This window comes from Ambystoma mexicanum, chromosome 12 (assembly GCF_040938575.1).
Source record: "Ambystoma mexicanum isolate Mex_15411 chromosome 12, UKY_AmexF1_1, whole genome shotgun sequence".
Taxonomy (NCBI): Eukaryota; Metazoa; Chordata; class Amphibia; order Caudata; family Ambystomatidae; genus Ambystoma; species Ambystoma mexicanum.
In genome coordinates this window covers 141,205,066-141,217,463 of record NC_090936.1, presented here as the reverse complement: position 1 = coordinate 141,217,463, position 12,398 = coordinate 141,205,066, and the positions used below count along the sequence as shown (strand labels likewise).

Genomic DNA, 12,398 nt, shown 5'->3' with positions numbered 1-12,398 from the left:
TGGGGGTGGAGATTCTCAGTGGCCCTCCACTCCCCTTTTAGGCAGAGGCAGTCTATCTTTTCTGACCAGCCTGGCATCGCCCTGGTGTTCAGGGCAGGGCCTAGACTATCAAGCCCTTGGTCCATTCCTTGCCCCAGTAACACCTCGAAGGACATTGACTGCAGTTCCTTCCTGTCTTACATCCATGCACTTCCCTTAGTGAATAGTGTGTGTAAGGCAAGTCTTACACGTGTCCGTCTCGTTGAAATCTCATGGATTGTTTTGGTTATCCTGCTGCACTGTTTCAACATCTAAACTTGTTTTTTTCCATAAGACTCTAATCAGCCCAGGAATCATGGAGGGGAAATAGGCGACTTCCTGAATGTAATGCATTTGCGCACAGGATGGCCTGAGTCGTCCATACAAAGACTCTTGGCAATTGCTCTTACCTTGAAGCAGATGTTTTTTAAGGCAGCTTGCCATGCCCCAGTTGTTTATGGTTAAAGGAACTATTGTAATGTAATAACAGGATTGGAAGTGTGTCCCTGCATAACCTCTCTGGCCCTCCTTTAATATTAATAATGGCACTGTAGCAGATGCTTTTTTCAGGGCGTTTGTTGACTTTTACTCTGCTGTTTCGCAGTGCCGCGCGCAGTGGCTACAGCAGTAGTTTCCGGGGTACATAAGGCGGTTGGTGAGGCAAGCATATTGCCATGGAGATCAGCGGGCTCTGTGTTAAAACATGTGCAGGCATATTTTGGTACAGCAATGAGGCCTGTTTGTGTTGTCTACTCTATGCATGGTGGTGAGGATGGGCAGTAAATGGATGTGCAGTTTGCAATGCATTTTGTTCGTTTCACACCTCCACTAGTCATAAAGGAAAGGTGCATTTGACCAACGTGGGAGTAGCTGGTTGGCAACAGAGCACATGTACGATAGGTAAGCAATAACTCTGTGAGAGAGCTAAAGCTCCCTCAGCGGACCTAAAAAGAAGTCCCTGGCCAACGCTGCAGCCCAAGTAAGATGCCAATGTAGCCACGTTTCGATCCTCTCAAAAATGTACCTCGCCATGTGTGCATGATCGCTGTGTGATAGGAGATTTGCAGAAGTCGACACCCAGCGGTTTTGCTACCTTGAACTCTGGGGTTATGGCGTCAGGGCAGCAGAACAGGTTTCACACCGGAGATAGCTCCGGGCGTGGTGGGAGAAGAAAGAGGGGCGGCTGTGAGGTTTTGCTCGGTCCTCAAACCGACAGAGGCACATATCACGCGGGAGCCGTTGTAAAGATAACCTGCTTTATTAACTGCCAGGCATGAACTGCCGAAACCCCTCAATCCCCTCCCACCCCCAACGTCACTTCCCGTGAGGCGGGAAGAAGGACCGCAACGGCGGTCCGCCCACCTAACGAGGTGGATGGGCGGTATGCCCATGGGAACAACATGACAGTGGCTATTGCAACAAGGATGCAGCCCTAACTCATAATAGGTGTGCAGCTCCCTGAAACCCGCTTTATTTAGCTGGTGCGCATCTCCCACCTGCCGCCATTTGGGGGGCATGCCAGGCAGCCTAAGACTCCGACAGAAAGCTTAGTTTGAGCTTCTGACTCACTTTAAGCCAGTTAGAAAGCTCGCGTTGTCCGCAGGCTGAATTCATGCTGTTGCCTTTTCCTTTTCACTTTAGAAATGAAAGACCCACAGCTATGGAGGGCAAGAGGGCGAGCATCTCAGGATGTGGTGTTTAGGCTCAGAGGAGGGTGGGCAAAGGGACGTCATCCCCAAGGCGCAGGCAGTTGTCTGAAATAGTATTTTTGTTAATATATATATTGTTTAATTACAGGGTGTGTAAATAAGCCTCACTGCCACCCTTTCCATGTGTATGTGCAGCAAAAGGTGTTAATACCCCGAATAGAGAACTGCCAAAGTGCTTCCATTTGAAAAGGGCGTGCTAATGCAGCATGTGAGGCTACCCAGAAGGCCACGGGCACATAGCATGCCACCTGTGACCACTGTTGCTTGAGTGCTTCCAGCAGGGGCGAGGGCCTTTTTTCTACACCCTTCATTGGACTATGTTGGCTTCAACGCAGCTGTATGTTGTGTTTTAATGGGATTGGCATTCTGCCGCCAGCCGTTGTAAATATGCCACGCACAACATGAAGGGAAGGTTACCTTTATGAGGGTCTCCACTCTCTTCAGTCCCAAGGCTGCTTTGCTTTTTACTAACAGCCACCCTCGATGTCTAACTCCAGCTGGGCTCACGCTCTAGATACTTTTCCTCTCCACATCTAGGAACGTATGTGGTCACTCGGGTTGCTTATGGGGGCAGGGTGGCATGGCTGACTGCATGTAGAGACGTGCTTTTGTGCTGTTGTTCCACTGTTATTTGTTTGTCTTTGAAGAATCCGTTTCCCGTCATGGCACATGGGAATGGGCACCATATGCCTCCGTGCAACTGTCTTCTTCATTGCTACCCGATCTGCAAGTAGCGCCAACTTGGAAATTTAGCTTTACTTGCTTGCTGGGTGGGTGATCATATGTCAACAGTGGAGACCCTCGACAGGGCATTTGGCTCTGCTATCATTTAATAGGGCACATGGCTACCCAAATACCAAAGCACACGACCCCAGAGTTCCCTGAGTTTACAGCATGGACATTTCACTTTAGTATGTAGTAACTGGTTGCCTGTAGACTGAGATTTCATACGCTTTGAGTGCCTTACACTGTTAACAGTTGCGTATTGTGATGAATCAATTTCCCGGGTACCACTGGTCCAGGGGTGAATATCGGATTCTAAACCATCAGTCAGCTCACACCCCCAATACACCAGAAGCGATCCGGACAGATTGGAATAACAAGCAAATTCTTTACCGCCTTTTCCAATTTTGGTAACTTGGACTGAATGGCAGGCTTATCTCTGAAAGGTTGTGGATCACTGGTTAGATGCAACACAGCAAAAATACAATTATTACCTAATGATAAAAGGAGTGTCCAGTCAAGGTTGTATAAAAAATATCTACTTTATTAATCACAACAGACAGGCAAACAACACTACGACATACAACCCACCCTGTAAAGGAATGCAGAGCTCAGATCGTTTCAAAGAAGGAAATGGATGCAGCACTCTAGATACTGACAGGAGGGGAGTCAGTATACTTAATAAGCACAACACTTTCTCAATGTTTCTTGGATTTAGCACAAAGGGAGAAATGAGTCTTAAAATGTTTTAGAGGCCTTCTGGGAAGTACCAGGGGGACAGATTAACAATGTACCTTGTGCTGTCGATGTTCTTGGTGTTTGACATGGTCGAGTCGGCTTTAGGGCACTTTGCAGGCTTCTGTGACAGAGTTCAAGACGGGAGTCACTGCAGGTATTAGGTGGCACATAGGTTAGGCGAGCAAAGCCGGATGAACGACAACATGCTGGCTTACACAGCTCTACCCTCTTTTAAAGCCATGTGAGCCACAGTGATTGCTGTAGGCTAAGTCTACCTTAATGAACCAATCCTGGGGTCCCTACCAATAATCTCCTGTATGTGTGAGGTCTTAACCGGAGTGCTATGCAACAGGAAAGGTAAAGGAGTGAAAACAGGAACAAGGTGTGCCCCAGAAGTAAAATGGCAGAACCCTTCTCTCAACAGAAAGAGCTCTGAGTTCACTCCCTTGTCTTACTAAGTACCACCCATCTTCCTGTCTGTTGTGTTCAAAGAATCTCTCTGGTTTATGGTCCTCTCTATGTGGTCCCCATTAAAGCAGCAGGTCTCTCTTGAAGCTACAACGAGACCAGATTCTCTGGCTCCTGCAAACTACATTATCATACCTTATGAATGAGGTCCCCCTTGCAGGGTGGCCAAATGTAAACAACAGTCCCAGACATGACAGTTCACTGCCATTGATACTGAGGGCGGGAGCTGGCTTCAGGTAGACACAGTTGCATATGAAAGGTTGTTGGGTTTCCTATCTCCTTTGTTAACCTCTACAGTCGGGGCCTATGTAGGCCTGTTTGAAGTACCATCTGTTGTTATGCTAACCTCTGCCACCAGCTGCAGGGCCTAACAAAAGAGCAGGGTGGATCCATGGGGCCATTGTTAGTCAATCAGGCTGCCATGGCAGGGGGAAGGTTGGTCCTCCCCTTCCTGGAGATGGCATTGTCCAATCCTTGGGTGTCATATTCCAGCTAAATATGACAGCGGCGGACGGTGTCTGTGGCATTATCCATCCCAGAGTACATGGGTCTATGCTTTTGTCATGGTGTGGCCATGGGAATATGTGTGTGGATTAGCCCCACACATTTTCCTGAGTTTGGTCTACCATCATTCCATTTAATTAAAAATGTCAGCAAGTGATCTGGTTGAGCCTACCCAAGATTCCATGCTGGAGAATAAAGAGTTAAGCATAGCTTTCCATCAGGGGTCACATTTAACCTTCCCATTATCAGTTCTGTGGAATGATGATTTTTCTTGAATCTGAACTTTTGTAGACGGGCCCCTCAGGCTTAGTGTTGGATTTTCAGAGCCAATAAATGGACCGAAGAAAATAAATATTTTATGAGATTGAACTCTGTCAACAAGGTGTGGCTTAATATAGAATTCACCTGCTGTAGAAATGCTCTCACAGGAAGTAACATTTTTGATCCTTCATTGTTACTGGCAATAATAGGTCCTTTCTGCCATGGAATGAAAAAAGCTTGCTATTGAATGACGACTTTACGTTCCAGTTCAATATTCTTTAATACCTATCCGCACAATCATGATTGGATGAAATGCTTTGGGATATTGCAATATACACCAGATGGGAGTATTAGGCATTGTTTTTGATGGCCATCATCTATTTTGTTATAGCATACATTTGACTCTGAGTCAGTTTAAGACTGGAACACTGTTGGCCTCAGCTTTAAATACTCTCCCAAACTCAGTTGCAAGAGCATCTCTAGTTTACACCGGTTGCAAGACCATCACAATTAAACTCAGATTTTGTGGCAAGTTTTAGTTGTCTGCACGGTCATCTCTAGAATCATTGCCACAACATTCCACGTACACCAGACCCTACATACGTTATTCCAGCTAGAGACCCCTGCTTTCTGTATCAGTGAGCTTTTATAGGTTGTAACAAAGTGATGAAAAGAATGGCGCCTTAACCTATATCTCCTCTTGGTCGCTGAATGCTTTTTTAAGGTTCTGGTATATTTCGTCACATTAGTTCCTAGTATTAAACGGTATAGGAGGTTTTTCTTCCATAACATAATTGTCTGTAATTTGAAAGTAAAATTTAAAGGTAAAATATCATGAAAAATGTATTAGTATTAGAGATGAGTTGCCATCCTACCAATTGCCACTTTGGTACTGTTCTGTGATTTATGAAACCTACCCAAATAGCATTGTTCAAAACCAGTTATTAAATGCCACCGTTACAGTCGTAACCATCTACTTATCCTGTGGTACTGGAACTCAGTACTCTTTAAAGGCAAACCTGTGGCTTCCTTTGAGAACATCTCCCTCCCTAAATACTTTTTTTTGTAACCATAATTCCAATGGACCTCTCTGATTTAAACATTGGGAAGAGATCATGCTGCCAAATGGATTTGTAAGACTTCCGCCGAGCCCTGCAGATGTTTCACACACAAAAACAGTAACCTGAGCGGAAAAGGGCATTCAAATGAATAATGACAACAAGCAGGTGATGAGGCGGCTGCCCGACTCTTTGTAACTTATTGTGCATTCTGGAATAAACTCTGTCTGCTTTGCCGCTTGAATTGCTTCATGTTACAAGAACTATTATCAAATCTGTCAAATCTATTTCAACCTCTTCCGAGTTTGTCACGCCACCCAATGATAGCTGAGACAACACATTTCAGAAATGCGGCTTCATGTCACACTGCTTCCCTGGATGCTAGTTTCAAAATGAACATGTAGTTTGGTCACACTGCCCTAGGCAAACCCTACACTGTGACTTGGTCTGCACTGTAGTACATCCCACATGTATTTCTACTTGTCAATCTTTGCCAAACCTATTTGGGGTGTAATTATGCTTGTGCTTCAAGGAAGAACAAGTGAGCTGCAAGATCTGAAATGTACACAACCTTCCACCATTCTTGTGTCTAGTGCCACGATCACAGGGTTCACTTTGGAACTGTTCAGTAGCCGTATGCCAGAACTGAAGTGGCGATTCAACGCACCTCTGTTTTCTTGTTCGGTTTGTTTCCCGATGGAGGCTGTAAATTTACTGTGTGAAAAAAAAAAAAAAACGAATGAATTTCTTTTCATAGGAAAAGGTACATTTAAAAAAAGAGAATGACAATCCTGTTTATTTCCATATTCGCAAACAGAAATATACATTAAAAAAAAAGGTTTCTAAGACCCTACCCTCCAAGAGAGGCTTGCTTGTTCATGAATTTTAATGAACTTATAACACAAGTGGAGACACTCCAGGCTCTGTTCTCAACTCTCAGGCCATTTTTGCAGAGGTGTACAATTGTGTTGGCTCTTTCTCTCAAGGTCAATGTTTTCCAAACGTGTTCGTTTTATTAAAGGCCTAAAACTATGGTGAATTACACATTAATGTTCTTTTTTTGGGCCCTTTTTGAAAATAGAATCTCTGCACCTGTTGAATGATTTTCTCTTGTGTAAAGAGAGCTTAGCACATACCCTCCTTTTTCTAGTACACTGTACAATAGTTGAAACGTTCACTTGTGCTTCACGTATATACTTTACCCATTGCTAGGATTCACAAATAGTACTTGGCAAAAACATCATTCTTTAACATTACAACTTGCGAACACTTTACTGTTCAAAGTCTTTACAAGAGGGCTCATTTCAAGAGCACAAGTGTGTGTTTGTGTGTGCGCACGCGTGCGTGCGCAATTGTGTGTGGTTTTAGACTTTTTTAGTGACCACACTAGCATATTCAAGTTTATTTCTTTACTTGTTCGTACTTTTTTTAAATGTCCAAACCATGGGAAAATGGTTGTAGGGTCCAGTAATCTATGTGGAACCAAAATGTTGTGCAGGTTTCTAACATTCTCCCTAGTCCTCTGCACGCAATGGCATTATGTCGTGTTAAATAGTTGACAAATGTAAACAAGTCAATGCTTACCCGTTTCTTTGCATCCACAGACTGCCTAAGAATTGCTACAGCCCCCTTGAACTTTCTTATGTTCGCTGAGAAATTCCTGGGACCGCAGATGTGGGTTCCTGCCTGAGCAAGGACAGTGACCTTGAAAGTAGCAGGCTCCAAAGTAAACACAGCAGACACGTTCTGTTTGCTTCCAGTTCAGCGGATGGTAAGTGTGTAGGCCATTGTGCTTGCAAAAGTTGAGATTTGTAATAAAGTTACAGCTGAATATACATCTTCTCCTCTCGCGTCGTAAGTTGCAATGTGTACGGTTCATGGGTTTCTTTTCCTGAAAGATAAGCTTTATGATGACACTGTATTTACATTACTTCTCAGAAGTGTTTCATTAGATTCTTGGTATTTTCTCTAAACTCATAAAACACACTTTAGTCAGATCTTTCGGGGGTATGTTATTCATTTAGGGAAAGAGTAGAAAGCAATACCCTCACAATTTTGCATCTGTTAATCATGCATGACTCCGCTCACTGGCTATTGGGGGATTAAAGTGATATCCCAATGTTTGCCTGGAATTATTTCAAGCAAATACATTAATAAAAGACTTTCAAATGGTACAAGGACTGTGATGCTCGTTCGGCTGCAAGCACTATGAAAATGAGAAAATATCAAATCAAATACACCCGAAAGATCACGATTACAAATTGAGTTTGGAACCGCACTTGTATGTGAGCTTCACTTTTGAGCTCCTAAAATTATAATATGCTGAAATTCATGAACCGTGTAGTCTTATGCCCTTGCATTTTTTATCTTGCGTTCTTGTATTTGACCGTTTGCATATTGGTCCAGACTGAAGATTTTTGAAAGCACTGTACCAATTTGTACCAGTTTTCTTTGACACCTTTGTGTAGAATGCCTTTCGAAGAAAATGGAGTAAAAGGGTGCAGCTGTTACCAATAAGAACCAGGTTGAGGATGCTGTTTTCACACATGCACGTTAGGATTTTGATTTCTGTCCGTGCTGCCATGAAATTCAGCCCAGTTCACTTTAACTGACAAAGTACTCCACTACTTTACAAATCCGCAAACTAAAATTGGACATGTGTAAAGGGGCCCGCTGGGGGCCTCTTACACTTGTAGCAGCCGCTCCTGAGCTGCATGTAAATCTCTGTTGCGAATCAAAGATTTGCATGCAGTGAAATGCGCCCTCTCATCCTGTGACCTTCAGGGTTTATGAATTGGCCCCCCCGAGTTATAGATTGTATCAGAAGCTGGACCGTGTGACATTCTTAAAGACAGAACCGACAAAACATTTATTTCAGAGGCATCATACTTTTTAAATTTAAGTAATTGATATTTTGCAGGTACACTTAAAAAAGTGTAATCAGTCATTGGGCCTCATTACGAGGTGGGCGGAATGGGTTTACCAGTAATGGTGCCGGTAAACCCATTCCGCCCTATTACGAGGTTCCCTTGCGGGACCCGCTCAGAAAGTCTGGTCAGACCAGACGTCCTTTGCGGGTGCCGCAAGGGGACCAGGGAGCTAATAACGGGCCCGTTAATAACGGGCCCGTTATTAGCTCCATCCCCATTGAGTCCCCATTCCCATTGAGCCCTATCGGGGCTCAATGGGAATGGGGATGCGTTTTTTGAATGAGGAATTACTGGGTCCTCCAAGGTTGGAATGACCCGGTAATTCGTCATTCAAGGAACCCGGACCCGATTTTGGAGGCAGCCATTGCGCTAATAGCACCATGGCTACCTCCAAACTCGTAATGAGGCCCATTGTCTTGTGAACTACACTTGCATTATAACTTATAACAAACACATTGTCTTACATGTATTGTAGGCTTATTGATGGTGTCAATATGGGTTGGGTATGGTGCACAGAATAGGGAATTTGATCTAAAGGTGATTGAAAATGAGACATCAGGGGCTTTTCGTGTTTCTCTAATTAGGAATGGAGAAGGGTGAATATAGATGGTGTCCATAGTGTGCTCTAGCACCTTGAAGCGTCTTTTGTGCTAAATAACTTACAAATAATGATCTCAGACCAAATAATCAGTCAGATTCAAAGAATATGGCAAAGTACTACTTTATTCTCATTTAATAAAGCAGGGCAAACTGGCAGACATCGGACTGATGCATGCACACTCGCAACTAATCTTGATTATGCAAAGGTCTTGTACCCCAATGTGCGTCATCTATGATGTCATACTACTTCGCAAAATACAAAACGTATCGAGGAAAGGGATTGGTTAAGGGAACATATCTACCTATAGAACATGTAAGGATTAGTGCATCATTGGCTACCCCTTTTCTGTAGGGCACGCCTTGAACTACCTCTAAATATGTATAACGCTGATTATAGTAGACAAAATAGCAGTAGATCAGTCTATGCAACATTGTATCTTAGGTTGTCCCTCAAACCCACTGATTGGTTGGCATACTATCCCAACCTTGGCCTTCCTACTCTTTAGCAGCACATTGGTGAAACGAAACTTAGAAGCTTGAGTCCCGTCAGACTACTCCCTGTTTTCCTAAACAATCCATCATCTCTCATTGGTCGGCCAAAAGCCAAAGTCTTCCGTGTGTAGTTGACCTTGCAGCCTGCTCACTGTCCTGGAATATTTAAGGAAGTGTGAGCACAACACTATCTTCGTCTGAGGCTCTTATGAAGCCCTTGTTTTTGGATTTCTGAGTCACATGTGAAGAGACCACGAATTTGTCCATTTCAGCCTCTTATTTACTGCTATTTGATTTAATTATGCTGGGTGCACTTTCTCCTCTTAGCCTCTAGAGACTTGCTCACTCTATCTCATGTGAACTTTGTACACTTTTAATTGACCAACAGTTGGCTCTCGCAGATGTTTTGTTGTTCCTCAATCTATGAGGAATGTCCCACATTCAGAGCTTATCCATGTAACTGTATTTGTGCTGTGTGCTTATTCCTTAAAATAGCATCCTTAATTCGAGGGGATTGGGTCCTCCGACGTATTCCATATCTATGACATGTAATCACCACAGCTGTGCTGCTTCGGAAACTTTTTTCGGCTCCTGCGTCGATGACGTCATCCGATGTGATAAGTAGGACGTACGACGCCCGTAGCCTCAGTTCCGTTTTTTCCGCAAACTTGTTGCTTCGTGAATCTCGGTTAACGCCTCGACTCTTTGGAGTTCTGTTCTTCTCGGTTCTTCGAACCTGTTCGTTTTTCTGAAAATCCTTTGTGTGAAGATGTCTTCTACTTCGTCTTCGACCCCGCGTCCAGGCTTCAAGAAGTGCGGGGAGTGTGGGTCCAGGATGCCGGTGACGGACTCGCACGACGCCTGCCTCTGGTGCCTCGGGGAGGCCCACGACACGGATGACTATCCACTGCCAGTCGCTCACGTCCAAAGCCTTACGCGAACGTAAGAAGAAGTTGTCGGTAGGTCGGGTGTCCAAGCCCCGGAAGTCGAAGTCTGCGGGGCTTTCGACGGATGATTCGAGGGGTGACTCTCCGCGTCATCGTCGGAAGTCTCGTGGTTCTCCTTCTAGGAGTGGGTCTTGCCACTCCTCAGCCTCTTCGAGGCATTCCCGGAAGCGCCGACACCGGTCGTCTTCCAGGTCCTCTTCGGAGGACTCTGCCCAGCACGCCGCTTACCCCACCAGCCGTGCGACGCCAGTGGAATGGGCTTCCTTCGGGAAGAAAATGCTGGCGATTCTTGAGTCACAGGGTACTAAGCCGTCTGCGCCCCTGAGTGGGGTCAGTCGTGAGAGGTCGAGAGACACCGCTCGCAAGAGTGGTCGGCACGAGTCACGGGAGAGGTCCCGTTCGGACAAGGAGACTCGTTCTCAACGTACCCGTTCCAGGTCCCGGTCCTCGACGCGTTCGAGACCGAGTGCACCTGTGAGGTCTTCGAGGAAGACATCGACATCTGAGGCGTCGAGGGCGTCGACAGGCTTTCTCGAGGCTCCGGCTCCGAGGAAGTCGTCGAAGCCGTCGACGCTCAGGTCGTCGAAGGACACGCTCGGGGCTCCGGCTTCGAGGGCTGTGTCGACGCCGCCGATGCTGGCGGCGCTGCATCTGACGTCGACGCCGATTTCCTCGACGCCGATGCCTGTTCTCTCGATGCCGATGCCTGTTCTCTCGACGCCGGCGCCGATTCGCTCGACGCCATTGACGCCTTTCGTGTCGGAGGTACCCCGTGGCACGGGGGAAGCCCCTAGGAAGGCTCTGGTTAAGAGAAAGCACTCTCGGGTGCCTTCTTTTCGCCACCTGGAATATATTTCAGAGGCGGATGAGGATTCTGATGGCCTGGTTCCTAGTCAGGTTCCAGATGAAATTGTCTCAGGCCATAGTCAGTTTGACGATTTGAGGCAGTCACTGCATGATGCTAGTGGACTGCACACCTATCCGGAGGTGGAGTTTTGTAGGCCGAGCCTGGCTCTCATGCCGATTCCTCGTACCGGCGCCTTATGGCTAGGGTTTCTGAGTACTTGGGATGGTCTGCTCCCCCAGGGGAGTTTGTGCAGGATGATCTAACGGACATCCTTGATGTTGGTCCCCCAACTGACCCGGTACTGCCGTTCCATATGGCTTTACAGAGAAGGGTGGCGGCGGCTTGGACTGCTCCGGAGAGTCTCCCGGCGGTGGGCAGATCCTTGTCGCAAAAATACCGTCCAGCCAGTAGCGACCCCTGCTACTTGACCAGGCACCCCACTCCGGAGAGTTTGGTGGTGCAGGCGGCCACGGCCCCGGCAAAGCAGGCGTTGTACCCTACCATCCCCCCCGACAAACGTTTTGATGGCTGGGCGAAGAAAGTGTTTTCTTCTGGTGGTATGGCGCTTCAGGCGGCCAACTCCATTTGTGCCTTGTCTCGTTTCACACACACTCTGTGGAACTGTGTTGCGTTAGCGGCTGAACATATTCCCGAAGGGGACGAACGGGATGGTTTCTTGCTATGGTCCAGGATGGTAAGGATGCCATGTGTGAGTCCGTTCAGTCGGGTTTGGACTTAGCTGAATGCGTCAGTAGGTCCAAGGCGGCGAGCACCGTGATACGCAGGTTTGCGTGGTTGCGGAAGTCGGGGTTTGCTCCTGATGTGCAGTCCCGGCTCCTCAACATGCCCTTTGACGGTGAACACCTTTTTGGCAGCAAGGCTGAGGAGAGCCTTGAGAGGTTGCAGACCTCAAAAGCTGCAGCAAAGTCGTTGGGCGCTGCAGTTCGCCAACCTCCGCCTTTTCGTCCTAGGGGACAGCAGTGGAGTGGTGGTTCCTTTCGCTATTACTCGTCCTTCAGTAAAGCGAGAGGAGCTGGCAGTCAGAGGCCAACGCAGGAGTACCAGAGGTGGACGACAGGGTACCCGTGGTGCGAAGGCCGCTC

The 12,398-nt window shown here is 46.5% G+C and overlaps 1 long non-coding RNA gene across 1 annotated transcript in view; it reads left to right on the top strand.

Moving 5' to 3' along the window:
• Positions 1-12,398, top strand: part of LOC138513380 (uncharacterized) — a 228,161-nt gene that overhangs the window by 134,516 nt on the left and 81,247 nt on the right. Inside the window, exon 3 of the long non-coding RNA XR_011281750.1 lies at positions 7,084-7,250. This is a non-coding gene — a long non-coding RNA (uncharacterized lncRNA). The remainder of the gene's footprint in view (positions 1-7,083; positions 7,251-12,398) is intronic.